We start from the raw sequence: 12,672 nt of genomic DNA, 5'->3' as shown, positions 1-12,672 counted from the left end.
AAGTAAAGCCAGGAAGAACACTTAAATTACCAGCTCCAGAAACACATTTCTAAACGAACTGTAGATCTTTCTTTTCAAAAATTTACACTCAATTTCTAATATGAATGAAAACGCTAACTATTTTGAATATTTGTTATAAGCTCAGCCTCTGGAATGAAAGGTTGATATTCTGAGTGAAAGGAATTAACATTAATCTGGTGCTTGTTTTGCATTATCAATGTACAAAAGCCCCTCCCAGCTCTGCCCCTATCTGCACTGCAGGTCATCTGAATAAAACTTTTGGACTTGCATATCTTGAGTCCCTGTGGTCAGTTACATCAGCATGAAGCAAGCCCAAAATTAGTGTGAAAATCATTTGGAACTGAAGAGATTTATTTTAGTTTTGTTTGCTGCAATATACATATGAATTAGGAGCATTAAAGGATACCATTCTACTTGTTTAATTTCTTAAGCTACGTAAACATTTGTTCATGTTGATAAATTCAAGCTGAAAAAAATTCTTAGAAGCAAAACTGGCAAGGTAAAACACAAAATGTTTTTCTTCAACTCTGCCAGAAATTTATTAAATTAAATTCAGAAATTAACTTAAAAACTTGAGACAAAATTAAGTGAATTCTGAAAGAGATACAATTTTTACCTATGAGATTTGCTTTATGAGTCTAAGGCCTCAAACTTGTTGAGCAGTTTACAACAGTCATATATTTCTAATCTAAGAATATTCATCCAAAGACATTTTTTATCCACAATCAAATACAATAGGCAAACAGTCGAACTTGGATGTAGTATGATCAGTAGAAGGTGAAAGCAGAGCACTAAAGTGACAAAGGTGACAGTATCAGTGCAACTATAGAGTATACATTCACATAGTTATTTAGGTATGCAAATTCACTGATTTTATTTGTAAATATTGTTTGTAGGCACATTTCTTTCAGTCCTTGTGATAAGTCTTAATTAGTGCTTGAATAAGATAAACCTGGCCCTGCAACCCTGATTCATCACAACACCCGTGTTCATCTCATTATTGCTATGAGAGAGAGCACAATGCTGTCATTAAACATTGAGGAAGTCTGGAGACACCATCGACACTATGTCACAAAATCAATTTGCAAATAACTTCCACTTATCTTCTGCATTAATCAAGCTCCTGGTGCCAAGCACCATCCAGACCAGGAGAGGGAGCCCGTGGATCAAAAACAGAGATTCTTGCATCAATTTAAATTTAGAAATAAGGTTCTCTACTTTGCAACTCCTCTTAGTGAATCAAAGGAATAGTCTCTTATTAAATAAGATATATTGGTTATGAATATATTTGTTCTGAATATTAAAAAAATTAGTCACATTCCACTAAAAGTGTGTTCTTATTTGCCTCTTATTTTATGAGACAGAGGCAGCTATGGGACTGTACAGATAAAAATTAAAACCAGCTAACAAAATCCGTACTTTTCACTTTTTAAAGGAATCATACTTGATTCACTGTTTCTTGTTTCACTAATTTTCCAATCCATTTCTTTAATGATGTTCTAGGACATCTGCCACCACAGTATCTAGGAGCCAGCTACAAACAAGTTCTGTGCATTGGAGTACTCAAACCACGTACAATATTTATACCTTCTCTCAAGGGCAGCAGCCAGGCTGAAAACAACTGCAGGTTTCCTAGCATCTAAATGCCAGCCATTTTTAAGATAGAGACACTTGGTAGTTCAGGCAAGGATCCAAACACTTTATTTTAATGCCAGGGACAAACACTATAAAGATCATCCTTCTTCCACGCAAATTTTTACATATGTAATACAGAAATTCACAATATGTGTCAACAAACAAACAAGAAGGAGAGGGCAGCAGTGGAAGAACTGTGGTTTTGGATAAGATTAAACAGTTACTGCCCACAGGTAAGCCAACATAAAGAGATTTGTAAGCATCATTTTGTAAGTGATTCTCCTAAGCAGCAATCAATCCCATTTTGATGAGTGGGATTAAGCAATCCAAAGCAATGAGTTTTTACACCTGCTATAAACAAAGTAAAGTGGGGTTCACACTTAACACCACAGTGGAGAAGAATCTGCCTTGTTCTGCAGCTTACAAGAGAGAATTAAGGCACCAAAATGGAAAAGGGAAGGGAGAACCCTACAGTCTTCTGGTTTTACTGGAATACACTGTCACTTAGCAGTGAAGACTGATTACCCAGACCCAGAAAACAGCTGAACACTGGGAGCTGTTATTTTACAGGTGACCTCCTAGCCCCAACTTTCACGGTCCACCACTTCTCATCCTAAGCATGACACCAGAAGTTCTGCCTCCTCTATATTTTAACATTTTTTCTTTCCATTTCATGTTCCAAAGCCATAAGAATAACCACCACTGGCACAGCAATCAAGCCCTAATTTAACACCTGAAATAAACTTTTATTTAGTATTAAGAATTACTTGAAAAAAATAAGACTAATTTGTTTGCTTTCTCTCCTGATAATTTGCTTCTCAGCATGGTAAACACTCAGCTTGCATGGTTTAATATCCTATTTTCTTTAAATTGAATCACTAGCACAAGACTAATCTACAATTCTCATATTTGGAATGGATTTATGTTTTCCAGGGACCATGGTGATTATGGTGAAGAAGACTCCAAAATCTACTGGGGTTCTGCTGTTCCACACCACAGAAAACACTCTGGGATCTTTTTGTTCTCTGACAAGGGATATAAAATTATGTTCTTATTTGAAACGTGCCAGGACCAGATTCTAATTCCATTTGTAGGATGAGAAGTCTATTTGTATAAAAAGAACAGACTTACAATACATCAGGGTACTGAGGGTCAAATATCTGTACTGCCAGTTGATACCATTAGGGTTTGGCAGAAAGCTATAAAAACAGAACCTGCTGTTCAAATCTCCATATACAATCATGATATAGAACAGTTTCCTAGGAAATGCAGTAAAAATGCAACAATTACCTTATTTTTTTACTATAAGAAAAATTTTGGGGCTAGCATCTGGTTTTGCAAGGACTCACCACTCCCTGTTGTACAAGGGAATAATTAGTTTACAGTGAGCTTTGCACCACTCTACCAACACAATTAGTCATGTTGTCCTGTATTCTGCTTCAAATGCAAAACCATCCCACGTTACTGCCATGTATCAGATGAGCAGCAGTGCAAATCTTTCCTACCAGCTCTTTCCCAATTGCTGGCATAATTAATAAAGAAGAGGATTTCCCTTTACACTACAAGTTTTGAAAAGACAAAGCTGCATATTACTGATATAATACTTTAACCCTTGTTAGAGATGATGATCTTCAAGAAGGGTGACGGTTTGGACTTCAACAAGACAAAGAACCTGCAGCCTGTGGTATTAGTCAGAGCAGAATGAAAAACCAGACCAGAATGCAAATGAGCTGCCTTTCCTTAGACAAGAGTTATGGAAATCAGGCTAAGTAACATGCAGAATTTTAATTTTTTTTAATGTTAGGTCAACTTGATGAACAAACAGTTTAGTAAAAAAAAAAAAAAAAGTGTCAGGAGAGTGCAATTTTTTCCTTTTAAAAGAAGAGAGGTTTGTTGAAAAAATGCCCTGGAATTTTAACTCGGTAAAGTTACAAGCTGGATGTAAAATGTTTTTTTTTAATTTTATTGTACCTTTTAAGGATGTTCAAGATTTCTCTTCCAGTCTTCTTGTTTGCTAAGTAAAACATACTGCATTTAGTGAATCCTTGGCTGTGATACACCACGGGAGACTACAGCTCTTTGAGGAACTGAACTCAATCAAAAGAGGAAGAGAATCAGCATTGCAGACCATTTCCAAATCAGCAATCCCTTTCTGTTGAGTGAGATTTGGAGGTTTCAGATGTTTGGTTTTTCAACAAAAAATCTGTTCTATTCTTTGGAAACATATATATCTAATGAAGTTTTCACCTTAGTCAAAAACCTAGGTGTCTTCCATTTCATTAGAGGAAAGTACATTACTGCTTTAGATTTGCCTCTTGAGGAGCCGTGTGAGTTCCAGGGTTTTTCTATGGCAGCTCCATCTCTCTCAGAATCACCTCTGGACACAGAATTTCTGCTCTGGAGGAGCGATGGTGCTAAGCCATTTGTCCATATGATCCACCTACAGCCACGTTCCCCTCCTGAGGAGTAGAGTCAGGCAGATCTGAAGCACATCTTTCACAAGCTGGAAAAGTTCTGTGTTATGACCCAATAACGTCAGTGAGCACGAAGTATGTGTAGCAGTGCAGACCAAGGAATGAACTTCATCCTTCACCTTAGCATTTGGTTTTAGTATAATAGGTTAGAAAAAACATTCAGTAACTATTTGTGTATTTTGCATGCTGACTCAGAGTCTGCTGACTGACAACTGCAGTGAGGCTTCCTTCAGCTCTCTGCTGGGCACAATGGTGACAGCTGAGTGTCAAGTTTAATATCCAAAAGATAGAGTCAGAAATGGAATTGCCTCATTATCAGTAATTTCTTTCATTTCTTCACATCAGGAGTTTAGAGGTTTGCTTTTGTAGCTCAGTTTCCATAAGGGCCTGCAAATCTATTAATTTGTGAAATGCACTTACAGGTTAGGGGCCAAACACATTTTACCCTTGAGAATGTTGTGGAAGTTCCAGGGTTCACAGCTGCAGTGAAAAAGTAATTTCATTTTCGCTAAGATGGCAAGAATATATTTATTTGAATTCATGAAAAGTAAAGACCACATGCCTGTTCATTGTCCTTGAGATTTAGAATATCGAAGCCTTACTTCATTAAATGAATAGCAAAAATTATATATAGTTCCTAGACCAGGAATCCATGCCAATTCAAAGGTTAAATAACTGAAGTAAGATTGTGTAATCCAGGCAGTCTCTTCCCATGTGTAAAGTAATAAAGGCCTTGTTCAGAACCTGAAAGCCATATTTTAGTAAAATTCTTCTTTCATAGCAAACTTCCTGGTTTTATGTCAGTCAACTGCCAACAAAGTATCCCTTCATTATTCTCATGCAGGTAAGAAATTAAATACCAGTAAAACAGATTAAAAATATAGAAAATGTAATGCAACAAATTAAGCATACAGAAAACATAACTTGTATGATTCCTCTTCAGAACAAAACGTTAAACAAGAACACATAATTCTTTGGAGACAAATACAGACTTTCAAATTCTTAGTTTTATGGGTAAAAGAGGTGGCAATTTTTTAAAATTCCTTATGTGTAAATGCTACCAGAGTAATGAAAAAATCCTTACAATGACAATACATGGCAAATGGAAAAAAATTCAACGGCCACATGTACAATGATAATGTGCAAAAGAATATTTTTATGTGATCTACATTCATTCAGGAAATTAAATCAGAATTATGGATTTAAGAGAAAACAAGGCTGATAAGAAAACAAACTGATTGGAGTATTTATTTCGCAAGTTATTTTGTGAATGATCTAAGCATGGTCTTAAAAAAAAAAAAAAAAAAAGGAAAGTATTAAAATCTTTCACTAGCCTTATGAAGTACCTGCTACACAGACGACAAGGTTGGGACACAACAGCAACACAAAAGAGAGAAGGCACCCCCTCACCAACCCCATAAACCTGTTCTTGCTGTAGGGAAAGTGATGCTGTTTTGTGAAAAAAAAATGAAGTTATTGAAGCTTATGCTTTAAGGTGAAAAAAGAAGCAGTAAGAATAGAATGAGGCTCAACAAAAGCCTGACTCAGACATCAAGTGGAATAACATCATTCCATTATATATGGGTAATTGAACCACTTCCTTTGAGTATAAGAAGTGATTCAATACATGAAGCTGTATTTTAAAACCTTGGGGTAATGTGCCAGTATGGATGAAGGAAGCAAAACATTCCCACAAAATTCTAATAACACACACTCATTTAAGAAAAAAAAAAAATCAAGCTCAACTAATATTTTTGCTTTGCTCTGTCAAGGATGAAAAATGAGGTACTTGAAACAGTAGAGGGCCCAACTGTTCTTAACTTCCTTTCCCCATGAGGCAAAATACAATGAAGTCTTGCCAGGAAACCTTTTTAATATGTGATTTTTTCCATCCTTACTTATGTATATAAACAATATTTTAGTAGCTGTCTGCGTTGCAAAGTTAAATTTATTCCAACACTGTTTCCAAACCATTTGCAGCACAAGTAAATTCCTCATTCTCCTGATGGCCACGGTAACCACAGCTCCCTTTCTGAGGGACCCTGGCAGGGGCACCACTGCAGCTGTGCCAACATCAGGAATGCAGCGGGGACTGGAGAGTGCCCAAAGACACCCCAAACCCTCCCAGAGCCAGGTCTGCCCACTCGCCCTGCAGGAGCTGGAGAGACAGCTGGGAGGAGGAGGAGGAGGAGGACTAGGACAAGGAGGAGGAGGAGGAGCAGCTGAGCAGCCCTCAGCACAGACACAGCTCTGCAGAGCATCAGCACAAGATGAAATGAAACCCTCAGCCCTACAACAGAGCACCACGGGGGTTTGACATGCCGGTCTCCTTAAATGTTCAGTCAAGGAAGGGTTTTGGTTATTCCAAAAAGTACCTACTAAATGCTTACTACACTTTGACAGGGCCGTTTTTTTTTATTTGATGAGATGACTTTTAGAAATAAAATTCTGTCCATAATCCAAACTAAACTGCAATCAGCACAAAACTAGAGTATTTAATCTAAATTTCACAATGATAAAAAAGCAAGTGTGAAACAACTCATACAGGACTGTGACATCCTCTTCCTACAGGGAGTCAGCACATTTCATCATAAGGCCCTATTTTAGTAACTTAGAATATTCCTAAAAGTTCACATGGTGGAAGAAACTGTTTTTTTAATTTAGTGTTTCTCACTAAAATGTTTATGTGAATGAGATGAATGCTAAAAAAGAACTAGAAAAAAGGATTTGGCAAACTTATTTTGAAAATAAGAGGGGCCTAGGCTGTAGAGACACAATCTGAAATTAGCAGCAAAAGGGGAAAAAGGAAACTCCTGACAGAGACTGCACTTTCCCTCAAAATAGTGCAACCATGCAGTAATTTTGCCAAATCAAAAGCTAGTTAAACAATGATGAACATGGTAAAAGGAGATTGTTTAGCTCCAAACTGAAAAATGGCTCCTCTGTGAGGGATGCTCCATGCTGAACTGCTAAAAGAAGAACAGAGAACCTGTCCTTTCATCTTTCCCAGCCATCTCTGCTCAGGAGTCTCCTTCCATCAGCAAACAATCCCAGAATCAGAATTTTAAAATTCTGACATTAAACTAGACTTAAGGCCTCTGATATCTGCTTTTGGAGCTGCAGAAACTATAAAAAAACCTCAAGAAGATAAAATTAAGAAGATAAATTTTTTGTAGACCTCAAAGCAGTGGATTAGGAAAAGACTGGGAAGAAAATTCATGTAGAAGACTCAAGCTAAACTCAAGAGAGTTTTCTCCCACTCTACAAAAGAGAAGTTCGGTCTTCTGGCATTGACAGAGCTTGTGAGCTCTCAAGTAAGGTTACAGAGAGGGAATGATTTCACTGAGGAAGAGATTGCTGTTATTACATGTGAAGAAGCAGCTGCTGCTGCTAGCTGTGCAGGAATGTCTCTTCCTTACTGCTTGGAAACAAACAGAATGGTTTTCTTTACTGCAAAGCCTCCGATTTTCTGCCAGAAGGACACCATGGCTCACAAGTCATGCTTGTTTACATATTATTTAAAATCTGCTCTGATTTACTCTGTAGAGATAGAGATATACTCTGCATTTCATATTTCCTATCATGTCTAGGTTGCAAAGTCTTTGGAACAACCCACCCAAACAGACAGTCCTCTCCTAAACATGCACTTTAAAGATTTATTTCTAATTTTTTTACTGACTTATTTTCTTTAAACTGAAAAAGGGGAATAAAAATAAAAGCCAAAACCTTGTGGGAGGTTTTTATGAAATGTACTTCCAGAAGCCCTGCTGTGCTGGCTCAGCAGCTGGCTCATTTGAATTCCAGGTATGCACTATACAGAGTTTTTTGGAAATACTGGCTTATCAGAAAAGCAGTGCTCCCTTTGGATCATAAAGCTGACTTTATGGTCTTTTTGAAGACCATAAAACCGTCTCAGTTAACACATATGAATTCCTACCTAGCGTTGTAGTATCCAATCTCATTGGCACAGGCCAAGCATCAGGATACTTAAGAGCTTAAAGCTGCCATTCAGCTGGAAAGCTTATTTAAATAATTAACAGACCAAAGTATGCATATCCCTATGAATCATCACAAAAAACAGCAAGAAAGACCTTTTTATTTAAAATAAAATTATGTTTCTTCACCATGGTGTCATTTAACTACAACTGTTTAAACAAACCAGAACAGTTGGGATCACATCCTTTCTCCACAAGGATTTTCTCTGACCCACTGGCTTTCACAGGAACCAATCAACATTCCCCCAGAACAAACCTCCACTCGGAAGCAGTGAATGCACAATGCACTTCTCTGACACTGGAATGTTTTGTCTCTGGCCTGGTGCCCAGTGCCAGCACAGCAGAGGAACGACTGTGCCTGGTTCTGACAGCGCACCAGGACCCACCATCCTCACGCCCAGGAACAGCAGGAGCACCGCACAATAGAATTTCGTGACACGTGCTGCTTATGGGACAGAAATATCCCATAAGAGGGATATTTCCTTGCAGAGGAAAGCTGTTGTGCTAAGGCAGAAAGGCAGATAGAATACTAGAGCTGGGCTGACTGAGCTGCCTGGGCTCACTGTCTGCCCAAGTTAGAAAAAAAAAAGTATAATGAAAATTCTTTTTCTCACCTAAAAAACCAGGGGAGGTAACATACACATAACTATATATGAAGCCTGGTGCTCAGCATCACAGAGCAACATGACATTAGAATCTGATCAGATCATCCAGAAGTTTGCCAGCTCCTTATTTTGCCAATTAAGGCCTTGATCTTGCAATAATCTCAATTTTGAACAGATTTGTGAAGCCACATGGAGCTCAGTGATGCAGTGGGTATTTTGTCAAGTTTTTTTAAGTGACAATCTGCAGAAAATGAAGGCAGCCAGTCACATTGCCATTTGAAGAATGTGCAGGTTCAGGTGGTACAATTTTTCTGAAACAGTGAGGGCATTAATAATGAGCTCCTGTTGTGATGGGTATATAGATAGATAAGAGTACTCCTCTAGGATGTCTAAATATCCAGCTGATTCCTACAATGAACCTTATCAGAATTCCCAAATCAAATCCCTTTCAAAAATGTCTAGCCTCATCACTTAAAATCCATTTCAAGTGATACAGTTCTAAGTGTGCCTCCTACAACAAAACACAGCATTATGCTTGGGGTATTCACTCCAAACAGCAGTATTTTGCTGCTACAAAAGAAAAGAGTTTTATACTATCCTTCTGAATCACAGGCACAGAACAAGCAAGCAGAATGAAAAATGGAAGTACAGAAATATTTTTTCCCTAAAAATGGGGGAAATGTCAGCCTACATCTGATGGAGGGAGAATGGCTATAAAAGCAGCTGAGACATTTTAAGTGGGGTCAGTGCAGAATCCCAGGGAGTTATGCATTCTCACCTAGAGGATGGTAAGGTTTGGGAAGGCTGGCTGAACAGAACCTGTATCCTCCAATGCAGCCTAGTGAGCCAGCACACCTCACTCAGAGCACTTTGGAGAATTCCAGTGAATTCTTTGCTGAAACATCTACCCATTTTCCTGACACTTTCTTTACCTGTTTCCTTGCAAACCCATTAAGAGGAATGGGTTCATTGCCCTGACACCATGAGGTACATGCTCAAACCTTGAGATCAGCAGTGGGTTTTGAAAGAGTACAGAATGCTGAGATTATAAAATTTTCAAAAATCAGAAACTGTGATTTAACCATTTATTGCTCATTTAGCAGTTGTGGCCTTAACAAGCAGAACAGCCTAAGTTTTCATTTTGCTTATTTAAATGAAGGTGAAAGCTGATGTATCTCAACTGCAAGAGGCAGCAGCACTGCCAGCTTCAGTGAACCATCTTGTTTGTTTTGACATTAGTGCACTCAGTAACTCTGTCCATGACTTCTGAGCTAGCAAAAGCACAATGGAGGAGGGACTGGGGAGGAGTTGTCTCCTGTCTCCAGTTAAACTTTAAGCCATCTGCATGGCAGCTGCAGTGGCAGCTCCTGCTCTTGGCAGCACCACTTTTGGGCAAAATGGAACTACTTCCCAGGAGCTGCTGGAACTGATTCTACTCACTGGAGAAAGGAGCTGAGATGACTCAGTATTTGGAGAACATACTGCCTACAGCTCCAATATGAATTGAGGGGGCTTGCACTGAAATAATTAGTGAAGTGTGAGTGAACTACAGCAAATTCTCAAATGACTGGAACTACTTAACACCTGTATATCATGCTCCAATTTTTTTTTTCAGAAAAATGGAATGAAAATCAATCCAGAGGGAGAAAGAGATAACTAAATAAATAGGATATACAAATTAAAAAAAGAAAATTTGAACAGATATATGACAATGAGCTTCAATACCACTGATAGTCAATGAGAGAGAAAAGACTGGAGTATCAATCTCCTATCCTCTGTCCCCAGTACATTAAGGTCCATAGAAATGCATGGCCTGAAATATTGATGACATGAAGGCTCAAAAATGATGGGGCATCAGATACAAGAACAGTCAAATGACAATTTTCATCTTTAACATAAGCAACTCTGTTATTACAAGGTGTTTTGGAGGTAAATTTTAAAGACCTCACTGAAATAGAAGAAAGGGAGATGCTACACCAATGAAACATGGACAATCAACTATGCAAGTTATCAGAGAGAAAAATCAACCTCTCAGCACTGTAGGCACAGCTGATCTCTTGGACTATGTGAGGAATGCAGATGAGCAGCACAATGTAATCATTAAGCTATTTAAAAGGCCACAAAAGCCACAGAACCATTAGAACATTATCAAGAATAAGATACTATAAAGCAGAAGTGGTAGGAAGCTGCACCGAAAGTACATTTTACTGAAAGTAAATTAAGCCAAATCAAGACATGACTTTAGTAGCAAACAGGTGTTTCATTACCCTTAGTTTTCAGCTACATTCACTGGTCTGCATTTTTTTTTTTTTTTTAATGGAATATGGTATTGCAGAGTTTTCATGAAAAGACCAATTAAACAAACAAAAGATGATTTTCCTGGGTACAGTTTGAACTGCTTTGAACTACTGAGCAGCTGATAAAGTGATATGATGCAGTGAGGTCAGCAGGGCCTCATCCCCACCCCTCCCTTTCCAAGAGGAAGGAGGAATACTAACACACTGTAACGAGCTGGCTCAGCAGCATAGCAATACCATCAACCACATATCTCACTCATCAGACCACAGCAGAAGTCCAACGGTAGTTTTCCAGTGTTCTAAGTCAGATGCTTAAAATCTTCTTCAATTTGTACTCATCAGGGTAATCAAATTAATGGAAGAACCTACCTGCTGTAGCACACTACATTCTTTGTTAAGTATTTACCTTATGCTGTTCTGTTCCATCACCAACAGCTTTGAGAGTTTGCACCACAGCTATTTGGATCCTTTTCTGCCCTGAGAAAGCACTGTGGAGAATTCTCACTATGGTGTCACAAAATATATTGTTAGCTTTCTGTGATGCACTTGGAAACAGAGCTCAGTTGCCAGAAATACAGCTACACAGTGATACACACGCACACTCTAAAGACAAACAGAGAACACAGAACATTTTTCTGTCTACAACTGACAGCTGGAGAATCCTCTTCTGCTTTAGCCTCCAAGTCACTTTAAACTGAGAGCTTAGAAGACTGTGGAAGGAAGGACTGAAGCAAAAGAATAAAACATAATACTGCATGGCTCATAACCTGCTCTGTTTATTTCACACTCAGTTGAGAATACCTATTGCATTAAGATCCTAGTCAAGTAATTCTCATACTCTCAGTATTTTATGAGGACTTTGTTTTTGTTTTTTAACATTTTCTTATGTAGCAGAATACATTTCATTTCTACAGCCCTTTCTTTTCCCTTTTCCTACTTATTAATACTGATTTTGTCAGTAGGATTCTCTTTTCTCTGTGCAAGTCTCATAAGAAATGGAAACACACAAACAGAGAGCACACAGAAAATGTGTGATGTTTTTATATGCATAATTAAACTTGGATGAGGTTATAAAAATTTTTCAACATATGAAAATATTATGCCTAAGTTATTCAACCATAGCTGTTTAATGAACTAGAAAAACAGCTATCCTAGTCAAGGGGTACTAATGTTTGCCCCTTGAAAACTTGAAGCCTCTTGAAATCACTAAGCTTATCTCAAAAATTACATTTAGCTCACTATGGATCAGCAGCTTGTGAAAATGATAGTTGAAGACAATGTTATGGCACATGCTCAGCATCTTGCTAAATTAATACCTAGTCTAGGGCACTGATTATAGAAACACTGAACTAGGTATTAAAGTCTAACTTTATCAAATTAGGCTTACTGCAAATGGTACCTCAAAGCGTGTGCATGGGCTGAAGGGGAAGCTTCCCCCTGACACCATGATAGAGAGAGCTATTTTCTTTCACTAGTCCTAAAAATGACAGAAGAAATTGGCTATTATTTTGGAAGTCTTTTAGGAAACGTGTTTTATGACATATCAAGACAGGCAAGACATATCAATCTTATATTCTCATAACCCATCCCCAAAATCATCATCTAAAACAGCCTCACATTGATTTTTAGACATTTTTAACCTTAA

At 38.0% G+C, this 12,672-nt stretch overlaps 1 protein-coding gene across 9 annotated transcripts in view; it reads right to left on the bottom strand.

The window, feature by feature from the left end:
• CDK14 (cyclin dependent kinase 14) overlaps positions 1–12,672 on the bottom strand; it is a 399,376-nt gene that overhangs the window by 188,201 nt on the left and 198,503 nt on the right. The window lies entirely within an intron of this gene.

The sequence above is a fragment of the Taeniopygia guttata genome, chromosome 2 (genome assembly GCF_048771995.1).
Source record: "Taeniopygia guttata chromosome 2, bTaeGut7.mat, whole genome shotgun sequence".
Lineage (NCBI taxonomy): Eukaryota > Metazoa > Chordata > Aves > Passeriformes > Estrildidae > Taeniopygia > Taeniopygia guttata.
This window is presented reverse-complemented; position numbering and strand designations above follow the sequence as displayed.